General features: G+C 39.5%; 1 protein-coding gene across 4 annotated transcripts in view; it reads left to right on the top strand.

Moving 5' to 3' along the window:
• Window positions 1-212: 212 nt before the first annotated feature.
• LOC118392231 (5-hydroxytryptamine receptor 2C) overlaps window positions 213-9,000 on the top strand; it is a 240,075-nt gene continuing 231,287 nt past the window's right edge. For all 4 annotated transcript variants that reach the window (XM_035783989.2, XM_035783991.2, XM_035783992.2 and 1 more), the window contains exon 1: window positions 213-596. The gene's annotated coding sequence lies outside the window, so the exon portion shown is untranslated. The remainder of the gene's footprint in view (window positions 597-9,000) is intronic.

Below are 9,000 nucleotides of genomic sequence, written 5' to 3'. Positions count from 1 at the left end.
GGGTGCCCCCAATGGCTTGAGGCCAGGGTATTCTGAGTTTGAAACACAGGCTATGTTCTGGAACCGCAAAATACCTCATGATTGTCAGTACATGGGACCCATACACCAGGACAAGGCGGGAATTCAACTCATTACGCTGGAGATCTGTTTTCTCCTCTCTATTCCCAGTAAGCTTCTGGTCGTTAATCGAGGGACATCTATTAGTCTTTGGATAAAAGTGCCAGTTTTAATACCCAAGAAAAAGATTCCGGGTGTAGATGTCCAACAGACGGTCTCGCTCTAGCGCGCGAATTGGACGTATGCCACTGCTGTAGCCCTACAGCCACATGCATACTGAGTCTTGGTCAGTGTGTGACATGCATAACCTACTGGTGGCTGAGGCAGAGAGGAGTGTTTTTACCAGACACGATTCCATTTCTGCCTATATTCAGTCTAGGTTTGAGACCGGACAGGGGGGGCGCGTTGTGCGCTTCGAGGAGGAATTTGAGTTGAGTGGAATTCTGAATCAACTAAGGACAAGAAGACAAATGACAAGAGGAATGTAACCGAAGAAAGACGTTTAAAATGGCACCAATTGAGATAAAGGATCACCTTGTGTAAGTGTAACAATTTATACATGCTTAAAGTTATATGTATTAGGCGAAATGGTAACGTTTGATATTTTCACAATCCGTTGGTGGCATTTGGAATCAACACTTACAGCCGTGCCAGGCACGCTGGTAACCACAATTACAGTGGAATTAAATCTCAGATGTGTTTATTTTATTACAGGCTAAGTAAACCGACTAAGGTAGTCTAACAATCTGGCAGTTTTGCTAATGATATCCTCTGTTAGGACAGGAATATTAATAAGAAAAGTTAAAAGTACATAGAATTCCAATGTCAAATGCAACACATCCTATTCTGTGCGTAATTTCCATTTAATTCATAGCTCATCTTGATTGATTTGAAATTAAAATGTGAATGGACCTTGATCCACCCCTTTCACATTCAATTTCAACCGCCAATACGAGCTAAACACAACGTGGCAATTACGCAAAGAATATGATAGCTGTGTATGGCATTGTTGAGTATTCCTTTGTGATTGGCCAATATACCACTGCTAAGGACTGTTCTTACGCAGACACCTAAACCCGAGGTGCCACATTTCTATTATTAACTGGTTACCAACGTAATTAGATTAGTAAAAATAAATGTTGTCATAGTCGTGGTATATCAGACCATATACCACGGGTGTCAGCCAATCAGCATTCAGGGCTCGAACCACCCAGTTTATAATTCCCTTTATAAACTTGGTGGTTCGAGCTCTGAATGCTGATTGGCAAAGACGTTTTATTTCAGACCATGGGTATGACAAAACATTTATTTTTACTGCTGTAATTACTGCGACTAAGAACAGCCCCTAGTTGTGGTATATTGGCCATATACCACACCCCTTTGGACATTATTGCTTAAATAACTCTGTTTGCACAAGTAAACTTCAATGGCTTTAGTTAATTTTACATGTTTTGTTTGAGCTGCTTTTGAAAACAAAAGTCGATTTTGGAAACCGTATTGGAATTGCTGAATTTGATTTTCATAATAGCAAGCTAAGACCGATGCTTTGGTTAGCTAAACTAGCAAGTTTGGTTACCACGGCAACTACAAGCTGTGGAATGAACATGCTGGCTACTTCAGTGCATGTTAAACACATTTCTAGTGGAAAATGTGTTAAATTACAGCCATGGTAGAAAAGGGATAATCAACTCAGGACGATGCATTCTTTGGAAAATATTGGAACTCAGTGGCTGTTCAGTTCCACTCCATTAGAACGTCTCGGAGCACATGCACCTTTCACTTCATTCATTATTTTACAAAGAACTCATAGCCCCTCGTTGATGAACCCCTATGTAGCATTTCAGACTATTTAAATGTATATACAGGGCATTTTGAAAGTATTCAGACCCCTTGACTTTTTCCACTTTGTTACATTAGCCTTAATCTAAAATTGATTAAATAGTTTTCCCCTCATCAGTCCACACACTAACACATAATGACAAAGCAAAAACAGGTTTAGAAATGTTTGCTAATTTATATTTAAAAAATGAAATTACATTTACATAAGTATTCAGACCCTTTACTCAGTATCTTGTTGAAGCACCTTTGGCAGCGATTACAACCTTGAGTATTCTTGGGTATGACGCTACAAGCTTGCAAACCTGTATTTGGGGCTTTTCTCACATTTTCTGCAGATCCTCTCAAGCTCTCCGGTTGGATTAGGAGCATCGCTAAACACATATTTTCAGTTCTCTCCAGGGATGTTAGAATTGGTTCAATTCCAGGCTCTGGCTGGGCCACTCAAGGACTTTCGGAGACCTGTCCCGCAGCCACTTCTGCATTGTCTTGGCTGTGTGCTGAGGATCGACTAGAGAATATTGTTTCTCATGGTCTGAGTCCTTTAGTTGCCTTTTGGAAAACTCCAAGTGGGCTGTCATGTTCCTTTTACTGAGGAGTGGCTTCCGTCTGGCCACTAGAATTACCTGGATTTCTGCATAAATTGGCCATAACATTTGATCTGATCTTCTTCTGTCACAACAGTAGACAGTCTGCTTAAGCTAATAACACACACACATACAATTATACGTTTTCATGTCTTTATTGAACACACCGTGTAAACATTCAGTGTAGGGTGGAAAAAGTATGAACCCTTGCATTTAATAACTGGTTGATCCTCCTTTGGCAGAAATAACCTCAACCAAACATTTTCTGTAGTTACGGGTCAGACCTGCACAACGGTTAGGAGGAATTTTGAACCATCTTTACAAAACTGTTTCAGTTCAGCCATATCCTTAGGATGTCTGGTGTGAAACGCTCTCGAGGTCATGCCACAGCATTTTAAATCAGGTTGAGTTCAGGACTCTGACTGGGCCACTCCAGAAGGCGTATTTTCTTCTTTTGAAGCTGTTCTTTGTTGATTTACTACAGTGTTTTGGGTCGTTGTTCTGTTGCATCACCCGACTTCTGAACTTCAATTGGCAGACAGATAGCTTAACATTCTCCTGCAAAATGTCTTCATAAACTTGGGAATACATTTTTCCGTTGACGATAGCAAGCTGTCCAGGCCCTGAGGCAACAAAGCAGCCCCAAACCATGACGCTCCCTCACCATACTTTACAGTTGGGATGAGGTTTGATGTTGGTGTGCTGTGCCTTTTTCTTCTCCACACATAACGTTGTGTGTTCCTTCAAAACAACTCAACTGTCGTTTCATCTGTCCACAGAATATGTTGCTAGAAGCGCTGTGGAACATCTGGGTGCTCTTTTGCAAACTTCAGACGTGCAGCAATGTTTTTTTTGGACAGCAGTGGCATCTTCTGTGGTGTCCTCCCATGAAGACCATTCTTGCTTAATGTTTTACGTATCGTAGACTCGTCAGATGTTACCATGTTCCAGAGATTTCTGTAACTCTTTAGCAGACACTCTAGGATTCTTCTTAACCTCCATTGAGCATTCTGCGCTGTGCTCTTGCCGTCACCTTTGCAGGACGGCCATTCCTAGCAACTGTGCTGAACTTTCTCCATTTATAGACCATTTGTCCTACCATGGACTGATGAACATCAAGGCTTTTAGAGATACTTTTGTAACTCTTTCCAGCTTCATGCAAATAAACGATTCTTAATCTTAGGCCTTCTGAGATCTCTTTTGTTCGAGGCATGGTACACATCAGCCAATGCTTCTTGTGTATAGCAAACTCAAATTTTGTGAGTATTTGTTGGGCAGGGCAGCTTTAACCAACATCTCCAATCTCATCTCATTGATTGGACTCCAGGTTAGCTGACTCCAATTAGCCTTTGGAGAAGTCATTAGCCTAGGGGTTCACATATTTTTTACCAACCTACACTGTGACTGTTTAAATGATGTATTCAATATAGACCAGAAATACAATTTATTATTAGTTTAAGCACACTGTTTGTCTACTGTTGTGGCTAACCCTGGCACTAAATGTGAAGTAGTCCAAGGCAGCTAAAGACAATTGCACAACCACAATACAAATACTCACTGAAACAATACAAAATACATTACATCCAATAATATATAATTCTAATGACAACACTATCATCAACCGTCTTACATATGAGGAACTACAGATAACTCGTGTACAGGTTTGAGACATGTTTTCAATTCAAATTTAAAAGTGCAATCAGTGTAGCTACTCAAGTCCATGTGCATTGTGTTACAGTATATTGTAGATCTAACAGAGAAGGATGATTGGCCAAATTTGATTTTCTTTTATTATTATTTATTTATTTTACTGTTTCGAAGGGACAATGCAATCCCCTCTAGTTACTGCCCTTGTTATCCTGGAGGTGCTTTCTTTGAGCATGATATGCCGGCATAGGGGTTTAGGGGCAAGATCATGAAGGATCTTAAAGATAAGGCTTACATCTACATACTGCTTAAAGCTATCCAGACTAAATAAATTGTGTTTAAATTATATGACAATGGTGAAAACTGTTTGGTTTATTATCAAAAAATCTTAAGTGTTTGTAGAGTGATTCAATTGGTTTCAGAATAGTAGCTCCTGCTTGTGACCAGCATGTGAGGCAATATCTCAAATGTGAGAGGATCATAGTATGCAAGTGCCACTGTAGTTTGGCGTCCTCCAGAGGAATGAAAGGTCTTATAAACCTAAAGTTGGATAATCCAAACTTAAGACAGTTAACTTTTTAGTGATGGGACAGTATTCGGATGAATGACGTGCCCAAAGTAAAATGCCTGTTGCTCAGGCCCAGAAGCTAGGATATGCATATATTTAGTAGTATTGGATAGAAAAAACCTGAAGTTTCTAAAACTGTTAAAATGTCTGAGTATAACAGAATTGATATGGCAGGTGAAAATCCATCCAGGAAGTGTTTTTTTGTTTGTTGACGTGAGTGGTTTTCCATTGACTGCCTACTGACTATGTCATGGTTTGGGTCCCAGATTTCAGTTCCTATGGCTTCCACTAGATGTCAACAGTCTTTAGACATGGTTTCAGGCTTGTTTTCTGAAAAAAGACAAAGGAAAAATACATTTTGGTTAGGGGACTGGGGAAGCATGCAGTACTGGTTTGCGCCTGCATGACTGTTTGTGCGCCCTTCGTTCTTTTTCCTTTCTATTGAATATGCTATTGTCCGGTTGATATATTATTGATTTAGATAATTGACACCCCGAGGATTAGTTATAAACATCGTTTGACATGTTTCGATGAACTTTACCAGTACTCTTAGGGTGTATTCGTCTGCATGTTATCACCGCCTTTGAGCCAGTGGATTACTGAACAAAACACGCTAACAAAACTGAGTTTTTGGGATATAAAGGACTTCATTGAACAAAACAACCATTTATTGTGTTCCTGGGACCCTTGTGATTGCAACCAGATTATCTCCAAAGGTAACTGATTTATTGTATTGCTATTTCTGACTTTTGTGACTCCTCTGCTTGGTTGGAAAATGTTTATGCTTTTGTGTGTGGGGCGCTGTCCTCAGATAATAGCATGTTATGCTTTCGCCGTAAAGCCTTTTTGAAATCTGACAAAGTGGCTGGATAAACAAGAAGTCAATCTTTTAACCGATGTATAAGACTTGTATTTTCATGAATGTTTATTACTATTTCTGTAATGTGAATTTGGCGCTCTGCAATTTCAATGGATGTTGTCGGTGTGTCGCTAGCAGAACGCCTGCGCCAAAGAGGTAATTTAACCACCTTCACATGTTTCTTAAATGTCAAGTTGGAGTCCAAAATGATACCCAAGATGCCTGAAGTTAGACAACTTTCATATTCTCCCCATAAACAAGAAGAGCTCTTTGGGAAGAATTATGCATTTGATGTATGGAGTTACCCTGAATGAGGTGATCAGCCACCCATCTTTCAGCTACTTTTGATAACACTGGAAGAATTATTATAGGTCTGTAATTTTCCACCAGTGTTGGGTATCACTGCAGCAGACTTCCAAGCATTTGGGAAGAATCCATATTTGATAGACATGTTAACTAGATGTACAATAGGGGCAATCAGAATATTTGTGTCTCTTCAGGAACAGTGTCTGGACCAAATACATAACTCTGCTTTTGCTTTTTTTATATTCCTAACCACCTTATCTCTCAGTAACGCAAATATACGTCTGTCATCATTCTTACCAGACTTCAGTGCTTTTTTTTCAATAAAAATCCTGTTCTCTTATCTCCCTCCAGAGGTCCTCGTTGAGCAATGGTAGAGGTCTTCTGTCTTGGCTTACATTGAAATGTCCTAGTAAAAGGTATCCACTTTGTCAATAGCTGACAGAAATGTTCTGTATCCAGATTCGGTCTTCATTACTTAAAACCTCTTATGGTATAGGGGACGCTTGCGTCCCACTTGGCCAAAAACCAGGGAAAATGCAGCGTGGAAAATTCAGATAAATTGATATGAAAATCTAACTTTCATTAAATCACACACGTAAGATACTCAATTAAAGCTACACTCGTTGTGAATCCAGCCAACATGTCAGATTTTAAAAAGGCTTTTCGGCGAAAGCAAAATAAGCTATTATCTGATGATAGCACAACAGTTTATTAACAAAGAGGGTAGCATATTTCAAACCTGCAGGCGCTACACAAAACGCAGAAATAAAATATAAAACATGCCTTACCTTTGACGAGTTTCTTTTGTTGGCACTCCAATATGTCCCATAAACATCACAATTGGTCCTTTTTGTTCTATTAATTCCGTCCATATATGTCCAAAATGTCAATTTATTTGGCGAGTTTGATCCAGAAAAAAACGTCTTTCAAATTGCGCAACGTCACTACAAAATATTTCAAAAGTTGCCTATAAACTTTGCATACATTTTTCAAACTACTTTTGTAATACAACTTTAGGTATTTTAAAACGTTATTAATCGATCAAATTGAAGACTGGTCTATCTGTGTTCAATTCAGGAAGACAACAAACCAAACGCTACGTTTCAAGTCTTGCGCAACTCTCAACAGTGTTACCCAGATCCTAGTTGGCCCTACTTCTTCATTGCACAAATTAATAACCTCAACCAAATTCCAAAGACTGGTGACATCCAGTGGAAGCGGTCGGACCTGAAAACAAGTTCCTAAGAAATATCGTTTGCCAATGAGAACTCGGTGAACAGAGACCTAAAAAAATATATATTCTGAACGGTTAGTCCTCTGGGTTTTGCCTGCTACATAAGTTCTGTTATACTCACATGATTCAAACAGTTTTAGAAACTTCAGTGTTTTCTATCCAAATCTACTAATAATATGCATATCTTATATTCTTGGCATGTGTAGCAGGAAGTTGAAATTGGGCACTCTATTTATCCAAAAGTGAAAATGCTGCCCCCTATACCTTTTAAGAAGTTAACCATGGTTAGCATTTAAAAATGCTCACCAGCACAAGTTAACCAGTGCTCAAGGTGTAGAGCCTCCATAGCGTCTTAATTAGGGATAGGCATCCCGCTAGCGGGACAAGCCGACATTATCCGGTGAAATTGGAGGTTGCGCAATTCAAATAAATAATCATAGTATTAAACATTATGAACATAAAAGTGTCTTATCATTTAAAAGCTTAAATTCCTGTTTATATAACTGTTTAATGCGAAAGCATGCCATGCGATTGTCTGAGGACGGCGCCCCAGATCAACATTTTTCATTTTTCATTTTTCAGGCTTCATAAAATCACAAATGGCGATTTTAAATAAATCACTTAATTTCGAAGAGCTTCCTCTGTTTGCAATCCCAAGGGTCTCAGCTACAACATGAATGGTAATTTTGTTATATAAAATCCTTCTTTATATCCAAGAAAGTCAGTTTAGTTGGTGCCATCGATTTCAGTAATCCACTCGTTCAACATGCCGACAAAGGAGTCCAAAAAGCTACCGATAAACTTTGTCCAAAAAAGTCAACCAACGTTTATTTAATCCTCCTATCTCTAAAATGTAAATAAACTATAATATTTCATATGGTAAGTAGTATGTTCAATAGGAAAGGAACATTTGTAAGTGCGCGCCCTCTCCCTCGCCTGCCGAAAGACTATTGTTCCGGTGCTCTTATCACACAAACTCCAAATACTTTGTTTGTTTTTCAAAAAACAAGCCTGAAACCTTGAATAAAGACTGCAAATCCTATGGCTTCCACTAGATGTCAACAATCTGGGAGACAGATTTACATAGAAACAATCGGTTCCCATTATAAGAGCCTGGGAGCTAAAAACAAAAAACAATTCCGGTTAGATTTTTGAATTGAATTAATGTGGAATAGACTTTGAACAGTGGGAGGTAGACTGCCATACCAGCTATTCCTTTACAGGTGGCAACTGATCAGTCAACACAAACACAGAAACCACAAAATCTCTCACTCTTTCGTGCTCACACTCTCTTGCATCACTTGGTCTCTCACTCTCTCTCTCTCGCACTCTGTTTCCCTGCCCTCCATAATGTTCATTACATTAATCTTTGACTCATGCCCAACAGATCTAATCCTTAGCAATGGTTAGGTCACCTGACTACATTGACTTTTAATCTCACTGCTACAACATCATTGAAACAATTCAACCTCTACTCTAGATCCATTTTAGGGCTTACAGAAAAAGATATGTGAGAGCGAAAGTAACGTGAAATGTAGCGCTCCCATCTAATTTATAAAGTGCTTTTAAAGGCTGGTCATGACACACATCAACACCATCATCCTAGACACACTCCAAAATCGAATACCACCCCAACAGAACCACAGCTGAGGCAATCTCAATTGCACTTCACACTGCCCTCTCCCACTTGGAAAAGAGGAAATAACTGTGAATGCTGTTCATAGACTACAGCTCAATGTTCAACACCATAGTCCCCTTAATGAAAACTCATCACCAAGCTAGGGACCCTTGGTCTGAACCCCTTCCTCTGCAACTGGATCCTGGACTTCTTGACGGGCTGGTCCCAGGTGGAGGGTAGGCATCAACACCTCCGCCATGTTGACACTAGACACGGGGGCCCCTCAGG

Source organism: Oncorhynchus keta, chromosome 13 (assembly GCF_023373465.1).
Source record: "Oncorhynchus keta strain PuntledgeMale-10-30-2019 chromosome 13, Oket_V2, whole genome shotgun sequence".
NCBI classification, from domain to species: Eukaryota; Metazoa; Chordata; class Actinopteri; order Salmoniformes; family Salmonidae; genus Oncorhynchus; species Oncorhynchus keta.
This window is presented reverse-complemented; position numbering and strand designations above follow the sequence as displayed.